We start from the raw sequence: 13,604 nt of genomic DNA, 5'->3' as shown, positions 1-13,604 counted from the left end.
CCCGCGGCGCCGCACCGCACCGCACCGCATCCCGCCCGCGGCCCCCGAGCCGCCGCTGTGACTAAAATAGGCAGAAGCCGCCGGGCGGCTGCGGGCGGCGCCAGCGCCGGGGCCGCCACCGAGCGGCCGCAGCGCGCAGGCGCCTCCCGCCGCCCCGAGGGGCTGCCGGGGCGCGGGGGTCCCGCGGGGGTCCCGCCGGCGCCCTTGCAGCGGCCGCGGGCCTCTCCTCGGGGGCTGCGGAGCCAACGAGCTCGTCTGCGAAACCCGAGTGTCCCCAAAAGTGCCGTGTTTTATTTCCCAGGTCCTTAGCTGTGACTTGCAGGGGGAGGGGGAAAAAAAGGAAAGCTTTGAGGCAAACCGAAAAAGACACCTTTCGTGTTGCTGTCTTGGGTTGTCTGCAACTACTGGGATGCAAATAAGTAAAGATATAATTTTCTTCCTTTTCACCTGCTCACCTCGGTGGCGTGTTTCTTTTGAAATGTGTTGTGGAGGTACAGGGTTGTTGTCGATATGTGACTAGTGCTTCTGTTTATGTACAATCTTCAGTTATTTCATTTCAGAACAAACAAATGCTTCACTGGGAATATAGTTAAAAGTGTTGGTACAATGTCAATACAGAACCCTTTTAATGTGCTAGCCATAAATTTGTTCTGGTGATCACTTTGCATCTTGGGGAAATACAGTTTATTGATTGAACAAAACAGATTACAATTACAAGTTACTAATATACGAAAATCACTGCGTGGCAAATGCAGAGCTCCTGGTATGGCAGAAGCTCAATAACTCAATCCTGTAGTATGAGCGGTACTTATCTTTTAAATAGTGAGCCCAGAGACCCCGCTGTGCTGTCCAGCGGCCAGCCCTGAGGACACCACGTGGGCTGACACCCCCATCACACAGCCAAGCGATGCACCGGCATGACCCTCCACAGAGGTGAAGGGACTGAGCAATCTGTCCGGCGCTAGAGATACAAGGATTAGGGCCTTCATTAGCAACTTTCAGAGTTTTTCCCCCAAGACGTTTCTTTTTTTTTTTTTTTTTTAGATTTTTAGCTCCAGATTTAGCAGAGGAGAAGACACTTGAACTCTCTGAATAATTAGTTCTAAAACTTGAGAAAACAAATACCCAGAATTGTATTACCCAAAGCTACCTTGAGTTACATATATTCAAAACTTCATTATCTGATTGTAGGACTTATTATTTTTGTGAGACAGAAGTCTTTTATAAATTAATCAAGTATGTATTAAGGTTCTTATACTTAATTAAACATTCGAAGGTTTTGCAGTGTCTCTTGAAATCCTTAACCCTGCAGACATGCTTTGTGTGTGATATTGTATAACTTCCTTAATTGTAGCAGTTTCATTTGAGAGATTTCTTCACTAGCAAACCTGGGGCAGTGCTGATTCACATTGTTTCTCTTTCTCTTCTTTGTACTTGTGTGGAGTTGAAGGCACCTGATCACTTATTCAAATTCATCCCCAATTGCCTTAGGCATAAATTCACCCAATACATTTATTTTTCGTTGAGCTGATAGCAAATGGGACAGAGAAATAAATAATAAAAAAAGAATTTCTAAATTCTTTATTTGACCTACTTATCAGATGAGATTACATTATTGTAATACATCATTATTAGATCATTTAAAATATGTTCCTCATAATCTTTATCATAAAAGAAGCAAGAAAGTCTAGTAGATTTTGATGACATATCTGTGAGATACTTTTGGCAGTGTATTTAGTTGCAAGCAAAAATCAAGTCATAATTCTACACAGAAATATAGATCTCCTCTAATAATTCCTATTTTTCTTAAATCAACTCTATATCAAATATTCTCTAACCATTTTAAGACTGAAATTGCATATGACCTTCTAAATTTAGCCTGGCTGTATTATGAATATGTTACTTTAGTGTTCATTGCAGTTTAGAGAAGTATGTACTTGAAGAATAACATAAAAAGACAAAAGGTCAAAATGAAGTACTGATACACTAGCAAAGTAGTCACTGTCTGAAATGCTTTTTAATAAGCCTTAGAAAAGGCTTAGAGCAGGGAATGATTTAGGCAAGGATTTTTAAGTCAAATGTGATTTGAGAAGTCGCATTGTGACTACTTAAAGGGACCTGTTCCTAAAAATGGTTGGCATTTATCTTTGAAAATGATGAGAGATCCAAGGGAGCAATAATAAAATGGCTAAACTGCCACGTACTCAGGAGAGACAAACACAGCCGAGCATGCTTCGAATCAGCCACTTGAGGGATCAGACTGCTCTTGAAATAATTGAAACCACTTGTGCTTTTTTACATAAAATGATGCTTTTTTTTAGAAGGTCAACTAGTATAATAAATGCAAAACCAAATTATAACCAATATTATTCTTTGCAACAGTACGGCGTGATATAAAGGTCACACTTAAAGGTAAACTTATAAAAGAGACTGTGACAAAACTCAGAAATCCAGTCTTGGGGATGGAAAGCTGTTGGAGATGTTCAGGCCCTAGGTCGAGGAGGAGGCACGGCTACGGCAAACGCACTGCGTGGAGGGTGCAAATGCAACAGGCCAAACTGCCAGCAAAGGCCGGCTATAAAGAGTGGCAGAAAACAGGAGATCAGTTCAAGCTGGGCTGAACGGGGCGGCCGTGGCAGGAGCCCCCGGCACTGGCAGGTGCCTGGGGGGCTCCCCGGCCCAGGGCCACGGCTCGGGGTACAACTTCACTATCCGCAGCATGGTCCCATCTATTTCCCAGGTTTTATCCAGTGACTGCTTCAGGAGGGGCTTACAGCATCAGGCAGTTTCCCTCTCCATTGTCCCTAGGTAATTTATTTTTTTACTCTGAAGCGAAGTAATGGTGTTTCCTATATCATGCTGAACTCTAGAAGGTAGAAGTTATCGACAACTATGTTTAGGGGGAGAAGACTTTTTTTATGTTCTTATACTCTTTTAATGCTTAATAAATCTTTACTGCATTTTTTCCTTCCCTGAATTGTCCTTGGTCAATAAAAATAACTTATGAAGCAGGGGGATATGGTAGCAGGTAGCATGATGAATTATCTCTTTAAGAAGCAATGCACTTTTTCTCTGTGGATGTAATACTGTACTTTCCAGGGAGTCACAAGAGGGCAATATGTAGGAAATCTTAGGCATTTTCAAATGAAAATTAAACTCTTTATGCACTTCGAAAAGGCTTTAGCGGACTTTTATAGCGGAGGTCTCCTACAGACCCCCTCCCCCCTTTATTTGTGGGTTACGCTCAAGAAAGAAGAATCAGGACTGCATTTGGGTAGTAAGCTAGCTTTTACAAGCAAGGCATAAACCAAGGCATGTCACAATACAGTATAATCCTCTAGTTCATATCATAGGCAGCCTGCAGAGCCAAACAAAATTCAAATTGGGAAACTTTTTAAAATGCCATTCAATTAACAGCATTCCCTGTCAGGTACAGATAAAATAGTTATAATTTAAGCAAGAGTTTCTTTATGCATCAGTCAAATAAGATGCTAAATAGTTCCTTTAAGTTTTTATCTTTTTTTTCTTTTAAAGGCTTTCAGATAGTAGAATTGGAATCGAATATCCTCAGCTGCACTTCAGGTGGAAAGCGTGAGATGCTTCTCCACCCAGGCTGTCATAAATAAGAGCGTGCAGGATATTGTTCCCCGACCAAGGGACTTCCCATGTGGAGGCAGCCGACTGCAGAGAAGGGGATTCCTTCCTCAGCCTGGATCTTCCTCACCTGAACTCATTTCAGACACCAGCATCTAGAAAAGCCCAAGGAAATCCCTAACATGGGATTTCACTATAACAAAGATATGAGTCAAAATCCGTGACTGCTGCTCACAGAGATGTTTAAATTCACTCGGTGAATTTTTGGCTTTAGGCTTGTGGTAGGACCCCCTCTTTGGTGCCTGTGTGTGGCCAGACTTGCTCTGCTCCAGGGGCTGCCACAGCCATCGCTGAGCTCAATCAGTGCACCTGACTGAGGGGGTCCGGGGGGGACATTGGGCACATGCAATGCCAGCATCACTCGTGCGCAGAGGGCTGAGCCTGGCACAAAGTTCAGCTGTCGTCAAATCTAGAAGGCAGAGAAGGGCTGGCGATTTCTTTGGGCCAAGAAAGAGGGTGCAAGGAACATGTGGGTTGAAAGCCCAGTGCTTGGGGCGCTCATGTGGGAGGGGAAAGACCTGTGTTTTCAGTCTTGTTCTCAAGGTTGTTTCCACATTACATCTGAATATAATTTAATGTCTGGTACAGAAACAATTTAGGGAGTTAGCACTAAAGGTGGACTTCCCACTTCCAGGGACGAGAGCGTCATAACCACTATGCCATGGAGTCGCTGTCTTTCTCAGACATAATCCATGAGAATCCATTAGAGAAGTGTCTCCAGTCCTGGAGATACTCATAATCCAGCCCCGTGGATTATGAGTATCTCCAGGTATTCAGAAACTGTAAAATATAGCTCACTAAGTGCTCATATGGCAAAAAGGAGACATAGGTTTGAATTGTTCCAGACTTCCACCTTCTTGGGTGAGTGCTTTGACTACCACACTGTCACATAAAAGGTTGGTGGCCCACACCAGGCAGCGATGCATCTGAACTGCAGCTCTGTGAGAGCAGGAGATTCACGAGGTTGAAGTTTATATGCCTGCAGAGCTGTAGTTCACAATCCACCCCTGAAGTAGGGTGTCTGCTCAGGACTGAGAATCTAAAAAAAATAGTGTAAAACTAAAAACTCTTCAAAGCATTATGTAACTGCAAAAGACATCCATGGTGAAAATTAAAATATTTTATTATAGTCAGACAAATAAAGCAGATGCTGTCCATCACTATGTTTAAAGGCTCTTCAGACACAGAGATGTTCTCTGATTTCAGATTAATACTCCTTCTTGCTAAACTTCTGAGTTGTCATCAGCCTCCTACTAAATGTTGTCAGAAAAAGGAAGGAAACCTTTAATTTCCAGCCTAAGCTTTCATTTCAGATATCTTTGTAGTTACATAATGTTTTCAATTGCTTTTAGATATACAGTCCTTATTTTTAACTTCGTACTCTCACTGCTCATTTTTCTTTTTCACCTTCTTCCAGCTCTCTCTTCATCTCTTCCCAGAAGCCTCCTGTCTCAATCCTTACCAGTCAAGCTATTTTCACAAGCATTGTCATTAAGAATAGATAAAGGTCTTTTAAATAAATGATTATGTTTGCTTAGAAGGATTCAAATGACCAGTGTACCGACCAATACAAGAATTTTGATTGGCTAGGGAAGTCCATCTTTTTCTTAAAACAAGTTTGGACTAACTCAGAGCTACACCAATTTTAGTTAACACTCTTACAGTATTATTTAACACTTGCTTCATCTGCTGTAGCTCTCATTCTCCTCAGTGTTAAGAAGAGGTAGCTACAGAAAAAGTATTATATTAATCCCAGTGAGAAACAACGGATATCCTATGTCATCAAGTGCTAGCAGTGAACAGAACCAAGTTAAGCCTCCCTAACAGGCAGATTTGCCATAAAAACCCCTCTGGAAATTAAGACATATGACTCAGAATTTGTCAAACAAAAAGCACCCTCTCCAAACCAAACTTTTTACCTTGGAGCATTCAAAGAGAGAAAAATCACACAGCATAGGAAATCCCTGCTTGCTCCACGTAGGTGCAGAGCACTGGCACAGCGGTGTCAGGAATACTGGACTGCGATTCCCACAATCTGTCTGTATGCTGCACACACTGAAGCTCACCTGTGCTGTTGGGGGGCTAGCCAAAATTCATTGCAAATGCCTGTCCTTACATATAGTTGCATTAGTTTAGGTCTAGACTTATCTGCTGAGATTGCTATCAGAGATACTAAGTTGTGGGGCTGACATTCATTATGCTTATCATATTTTGGGTCTGAATGGTGGTTATGAATAGAAAAAGGACTTTATTCTTGTAAATACAAGTTCCTAGTATTACTAACTATATCCGTCATGATCACTATTCTTGCATTTTGCTACAGACACACAGCTTTGCAAAGAAAGCCAGAGATAGCAGGGATGCCGTTATATTTAATTCAAAGGTATAAAAATAGTAAATGGATTCTTTTGAGTGTTCACTTTATTATGTTGCTAATGAATTATAAAATGTATATCATCAAAATAAATATTCTTGAAATTGCTTCCTAATGAATCACTTAGACAATGTGCCTATTCAGTTGTGTCAATGATTGATTATATTCTTGCCTCCTTCCTGGAATACAAATGCTTTTATTAAAGCAATCTGAAGACAGTAAGACAACAGACTCATTCTTATGGTCATTCATTCAGTTGTGGATTGATAGAATATTCCTTCAGCATTTTTAGAGGGTATCTGAACAGCTGCAAGTGGCTATGACATAAATGAAAGTTCATGTCACCTTAAGTGGAAGGAGATGGAAGACATTCTGTTCATCCAGTTTTAGCTTATCAGTGCACAGTCATTAAATACTAATATTATCTGAGCAGTGTGATAAATGCAGAGTGTACCATGCCAGCAACAGGCATCATCAGATGGGAGCCTTTTTACAATGTTCTGATGCATGGAGGTGAATTATTCCAGAATATTAAACATTTCATTAGTTCTCAGCTTTGAGCTATGGCTTTAAAAGTGGCCAGCCTCACAGACAAAAATCATAATCACTAAATACACTACTTACCAATCGGGATTTATGAAGCTCAGTGACTGCCACTATGAAACAGCCTCAGCAATCTTTGTATAGGTGTCATCGTTTTTGCGAGCCTAAAAGGCAGTTGCTTATTTGCATAATGGCATTCATACCATTGCTGAAAGATTAAGATTGATTTAATGAAAGTGGTTATGAGCAGGGAAAATGCTTTTGCACTGAATTTAAATAAGTAAATCCTGAGTTTAGGTATTCCTTTCTGGCTGCTTAGCACGAGACACACAGAAAATGTTGAGTGCCATCCTTTTCTTGGCACTAATGGACTTCATATTAGTGGAAATAATTAATGATGTTGGTTTGTACACCAGCTTATTTAAGTGTCAGTAACCAGGTTACTTCAATCTAGTAATTCAACATGGAAAAAAAAGAAGCACTAGAGGATTAGTTTAATATGTTTCGTCTTTCATGATATGTAGCAACCAATTTACAGTGACAGGAAACAAGGAAGGGTAGAAGTTAAGCAGGAATCTACCACATTTGGCTATCAGATGGAGTGCTTCAGGGTGCAGAGATTAGCTAAAATTCAATGATGTTGAAGGGAAGACCAAAATAAAATTATTCCATTATGAAGCACAACCAGCCATAAAGGATCCATCCTTTAATATACACACTATTAAAAATATTTGATTCGAGTGAAAGTTTAGTAAAAAGGAATACACAGAGATATCTTGTACATATGCTATGGCAAAACAGAATCAATAACTTACAGAAGCAGATTTTAAAAATTTGAATATTTTCTAAATGTTTTGGGTGATAAAGAAAAGGCAACAGCATTTGAGCCAAAGCTGACTGAATCTGATGACAGTGGTCTTTTTCTTCGAAGTGCAACATTTACATGTGGGGAAAATGTCATGTTAAAAAACACAGCAAAGAGAACTGAATTTCTTTCACCTATTAATATGCCTCTTTCTTGTTCAAACCTGCCTTTATTCTCACACACGCGGCTCACTGAATTTAATCTGGGTGAGCTTTCTCCAAACCCATTTCGGAAAAGCAAAGCCTTTCCCTGAGCTCAGGGGAGTTTAGATGCAGCTCTATACAAGGAAAGAGCTGCAGTGAGAGCTACTCAGCCACTTTCTGCCAATTCGGTTTTGTCCGTACCGCTAAGAAGCCTCCAGCTAAGCGTCCGGTGAGCAGCTTAGAGATACGTGAATTTTCTTGTGCTTCCCTCGTTCATTCAGGCACAGATCAAAAAAGATACAAGCGCTGAAGAGCTCGTGCCCTGGCTGTGTGCTGCAGCATCAGGGCGGCTGTTTTTTCCTCCAAAATACTGATCAGGAGCTTCCCTAGCACCAGGGAGCATCTGACTTCTGAAGCTTTCCAAAACAATCCATCCTTCATCCTCTTCACCTCCAGATGCTCTACCAGATCCTGCCCACACGTGGTACCAGGACCTACCCAGTAACACAGCCAGCAAATAAGCAAGAACTGGGTTAATGAGCTCCATTGTGCTTACGAAAACGTATTTCTGTACCATGGAAATCAGCCTGAGGTTGCAAACAAAGCAGAGTATGTCAGATTTGCAAGTATCGGTACTTCATGGTTTGGGGGCTTCTTTTCCCCAAACAGGATGCATGATACTGTGCTCACTGAATTATTCTGTTTCAGACCATAAGGCACATTTTCACTGTATTACCAGTACAAGAATATTACCAAACCAGTACAATGGGATGAAAAAATCAATAAAATAAGGGAGGATGGAGTTCACAATATATATACTATCATACAAGACACACATATTCAAGCTTAGAGAAGAAAATGAATAACAATCTAAATTCAATTTGGGGATTTCAGAAATAGTTTATTCCTTCTGGAAAGTGTCATCCACTTTAACATATTCTGTTATCTTCCTCCTCTTTATTAAGGATATTGTCTTTCAATTGAGTTAACTTTCCTAGTTGCTTAATGACTTGGAATAAGTATCTCAATTAATCCTTTTATAATCTGTCTGTTTTCAGCAAAGTTTGCCCAGACTAATTCATAGTATTTGAGGATTTTTTTTTTTCTTGAGTCTCCTCTGGCATTATCTTTACAGTTTGAGGTGTATGTTTTGCCTAACACATCTAGCCAAAAGAATAACACAAACATAATCCAATTGCAGATAGATAGGCTACAATGTAGGGTACATGGGACTGCTGTCAGAACTTAAGTTGGCCAGAAGTATTTGTGGAAATGACAGTTAAACTGTGTTTTAGAAGACTGGAAATTTGGTGTGGTCATCCTACTCATTAATATAGACTGTCTGCCAAAATGCCAGAAGACTATTGCACATAGGTATTAGTGCACACAAGTAATGAATGAAATGCTACTAAAGCTACATTAATTAATATGCATATTCCACATATGCAATTAATTGCATTAATTGCGTTGATTACATAAGCAGAACATTATGTTTAGAGTATCTGAGCATGGATAACATGCTCAAATACAACAGTGATGGACTGAATATGGAAACCAAAGTGGAGTAAATAGAAAAATGCTCAAATTTTTTATGTTTCTGTGCTAAGTAGTAGACACCTTTCTGAAGTTAACACGCATTGGCAGAAACATATTAGAGAGATAGCCAAGCTAACTTTTGACTACCTAAATCGCAGAGCTCTGAGCATGCTAATTGACTCTGCTAGGGTATCTCTATGCAACACTCAGTTGTAGAGTAGATGTATCTCTAGTTAATCTGAAGCTAACTCAGAGATGTATGTGCTAGCTCAGTCCTAGAGGCATGTAGAAGTTATGACCAGATGTTTTAGTGAAGTAAGGTGGAATCTACAGGGTTAATATTCTATTTTCATTTTTTATTTGCACTGCACACAAAATATTACACAGAAAAAAAGGAAACATGATTTAATGTATCACTTTTTACTATACAGTCTATTGAATAAAGGAACAACACAGAAAAAAAACCTAAAAGAATGTTATCTCTGCAGAGCACCAAAATATTTCCCTATGTGCTGATCAGCTCTTACGTTTATCATTAAGAAATGCTGCAGCATTGACTGAAAGTCTGTAATACACAGGATATCACAAGATCCAGCTTGAATAGTGTGAGAATCTCATCCTACTGCAATTTGCTGGGAAGGGAAGGGAAGGGAAATAAAACTTGGATTTCCGAAAGTCTTTCAACACGGTCCCTCACCAAAAGCTTTTAAGGAAACAAAGCAGCCATGGGTCAAGAGGGAAGGTTCTTGTGTGGATAAATAATTTGGTAAAAGAAAGGAACCAGAGGGTAGAAGTAAATTGTAGTTCTTCATGGTGAAGGGAGATTATGAGAGGAACCCTGCAAGAAAATCTGTAGTAGGACTCGTGCTGTTCAACATGTTTATACATTAAATGGAAGAGGGGTGAGGAATGAAGTTTGCTGATGACAGTAAGTTATTCAGTTAATCAGGATAATAAAGATGATTGTGCAGAATTGCAGGAGACACTTACAAGATTGAGTGGGCAATAAAATGGCAGATGAAATTTGGTGTAGAAAAATATGAAGGTGGGGGAAAAACAATCCTAATTTTGTACATAAAAAGATGGGCTGATTGCTTCCCTCAGCAGCAGAAGCTGTGGGTTATGACAGATAGTTCCATGAAAACTATTCACGCTTGCTATCAGTAAGCAGCCTAAGAGGCAAACCAAATGTTAGGAAATTCCAGGAAAGAAATTGAGAGCAAACTAGACATCATCATCATGCCACTATATGAGTCCATGATTTGCTCATCCCTTGGACACTGCATGCAGTTCTGGTCTTTCCTTCTCAAACAGATGTAGAAAAACTGAAAAAGTTACAGAAGAGGGCAGCAAGGATGATCAAAAGTATGAAACCGCTTCTGTATGAGGAACAATTAGAGGACTAACTAAACAGTCTGAAAAGGAGACAGCCAGGGAGGGGGACTTCACAGAAGTTTATGAAAGCATGAAAAGCATAGAAAGAGGGGATTAAGATCAATTGCTCATTATTTCTTCTGGTAGAGGAATGAGGCACCATCAGGTGAAGGTGGTAGGTGGTGGGCTCAGCAGACATCATGGGAGGTTGTTCCGCACTTGGGCGTCCTTGGGCTGTGAACGCCTACTCACAGGACCTTATGGACACTAAAAGTTTACATGGTCTCAAGGGAACACAGGACAAGTTCATGAAAAACAACTTTACCAAAGGTTGGTAAGTGCAAGGAAAGCACATCTGCCACAGGAGGTCCCTGAGCTGCAAATGGCTGGAAGCTGAAAACGTACTTGGCAGCGGTATCATGTGCGTTTGCCATGGTCTTATGCTCTACCCTAGGAGTACATCCAGTTGTGGTCATGGCTGGAGACAAGGCACTGTTTTAAAGAACCTCTCTGCTCTTATGTTTTAAGAAGCAGTTTTAAACTGTTAATAAAAAGCAGAACTTATTTTAGGCCAAAAATAAGTAGTTCCTGATCTGCAGTTTGGAAACAAAAACCTTCAGTGAATAAAATAATATGCTTTTCCCCCCCCTTCCTTTACCCTGGAGCCCAGTGTTGCACCCTTCAACCCACCATTCATTCCTTGTCAGTCCTAGCTGAAAATACTCTGTGGAAACCCCTTGTTTATGTAGAAGCCTTATTTACGTCTGGTGTGTTCTCTGAACAAATTTCCACCACTCTTAGCTATAGCACAATGCAGTGTTATTAGCAACATTAGGTTCTTCAGCAAACACGGGGCTCCTTTGGCCAAAATCACATTTAAACATGAGACTGATTAGGTTTAGGGCCTGTCAAAACTTCCTCACATTTTTACCACTTCTACCCAGCTCAGCTCACAGCACTAGCTGTCCTTGAAAAATGATCAAGCAAAATACAATTGTCAAAAATAATATTAAACATCATTTCATGGGAAAATAAATAACACTATGATTTGAAGTAAAGCCATCAAACATGGTTAGTACTAAAAGGAACCTAAGGCTAACCGTGATGTGGTTACACAAAGGGCTAAGTTGTATTTAACACCATGTTTGAGGTAGCATTTTTTAGCCTGATACATTTCCTTCTCAAAGGCATATTTTGGTCTGATCAATTCCATTGCTGTTAATGATGGTGAGAAGTTTTAGAAAGCATCCCCAGGGTATAGACAATGCTGTTGAATTGCTTTCCTTCTTTCCTGAGTTTTCTTGTGGAAGGCTACAATATAACTCTTTGTCATAAGCAGTTAATTTGCATCTGTTCTTGTTTCTCATCTGTTGTTCTTATTCCACATGCCTGGAACTATCATACTTTGTCCTTGACATAATGGGTTTCAGCGCATGTGTGCAAAGTCACAGAGAGAGGATTATTAGCTTCTAAATTATGACAAGCAAGAGCAGATGAACTCTTAAAGCAAAAGATCTTATTTCCCTGAAACAATACTAGTGCTAAAATGAAATCAAATCAGAGAAGAAATTAAAAAAAATATGGAATATGAGGTATAGACAGAACTGTTTATAATTAGCTTGGGTTTCTTTCTGTATGGACCAGCTGCTCTTTACACTCTTTGTTAAATAGACCCATCATTCCTCTGTGAAAGAATCTTTTAGAAAAACAGCAAAAAAGCCTTCTTTTCAATCACTGTCTCATATACTAGCAGAAGAATATGCGCTAGAGTAGCAGATGAATAACTGTATGAAGGCAGCAGTCTCAAACAGCAAAACATCGAGGCCCACGGCTTCCAGGCACCTTGCTACGAGTGCAATCCTCTCTCGCATCAGTGCCCCACTCTCTGTGCAAGCTCTGGCTGGGCTTCCACAGGGACATCCACCAGAGTAGTGGACCCAACAACCTTTAAGTGTGAGGTGGATAGCTCACTGCTTAACTCAGTCAGAATATGCCTGTGCATGTCCAAAAGATGGCATTTAAGACTTTTAGGCACTACGAAGTCTAGGTGATTGTGATATGGAGTTAGATGGGGCCTGAGTAAAAACATTCAGGGTCTATATCTAAGCATTGGGCTAAGGTGTCTGCTGAGGCATGGTGGTAACAGCTTGGTGCCAAAATCCCTTTTGTAGCTCTCTGTTCAGGGCACAGAAAAGTAGGAGACTTTTAACCAGGCTTAGGATGAGACCTCCACTTCTTCTGAACCAGTGGAAGATACTTTGTTTGTAAAACAAATGAACACAGAAAGCATGTGAGATAAAAACAACCCAGTATCACATGGGGGACAATATACAATGATTTCACTTTACAGTTCTTTGAAGTATTCACATATGGTTTGTACAGAAAAATGGGCTCATGAAATGGACTCCAAAAGCAAAGACTCAGCACCTGAACAGATGAACTGAGCTACTGATCTTCAAAGTAACTCCAAAGCCACCCTAAAGTCCCTACTTACATTGCTAACCAAAGAGCTTTGCACTAGTGAGCTTCAGCTGCTGAGACCTCCCCCTTTTAAAAAAGTTAGCTTGGCATCAAAGTTCCCTTCATTATCATATGAGGATAAAAAACATTCAAAATTAACAAAATGCCATTTGATAAAGACTATATTCATATTTGTAGTTGCTGGACAGTTTCTATATTTGAAGCCAAATATAGGGAGTGAGTAGCATCTAAATTCTGTGTTCTTGTAGCAGCGGTGTAGTACTAAAACATATTTAAACACTTGGATTGTAAGGTCATGAGTAAGGTCTACAGGACAGGGATATTATGTGACAGACTTGTGACTGGGAACCTGCTTTCAAACCCTACTTGGGCAAAAGAGGTGAAAATAACTGAGCTTCTTTTTGGATGGCTAATGCTCGGGCAACTTGAGACTTTCCTTGTAGCAGTCTCTTAGCACTGCCCACGCAGCAGACATGCGTGTAGTGTGCATTTGTGAGCTGGGGTCGAGCTCCCCTTATGGTCCATGGGGGACTCGGGCTGGAGTCTAGTGCCTGAATAAGGGCACCTGTGGCCTTCGAGATGCCCCGGGGTATCCTGGGTGGCCTCCGGGGACCCCTCCGGAGGGTCTCCTGCA

The sequence above is a fragment of the Apteryx mantelli genome, chromosome 3 (genome assembly GCF_036417845.1).
Source record: "Apteryx mantelli isolate bAptMan1 chromosome 3, bAptMan1.hap1, whole genome shotgun sequence".
Classification (NCBI taxonomy): domain Eukaryota; kingdom Metazoa; phylum Chordata; class Aves; order Apterygiformes; family Apterygidae; genus Apteryx; species Apteryx mantelli.
This window is presented reverse-complemented; position numbering follows the sequence as displayed.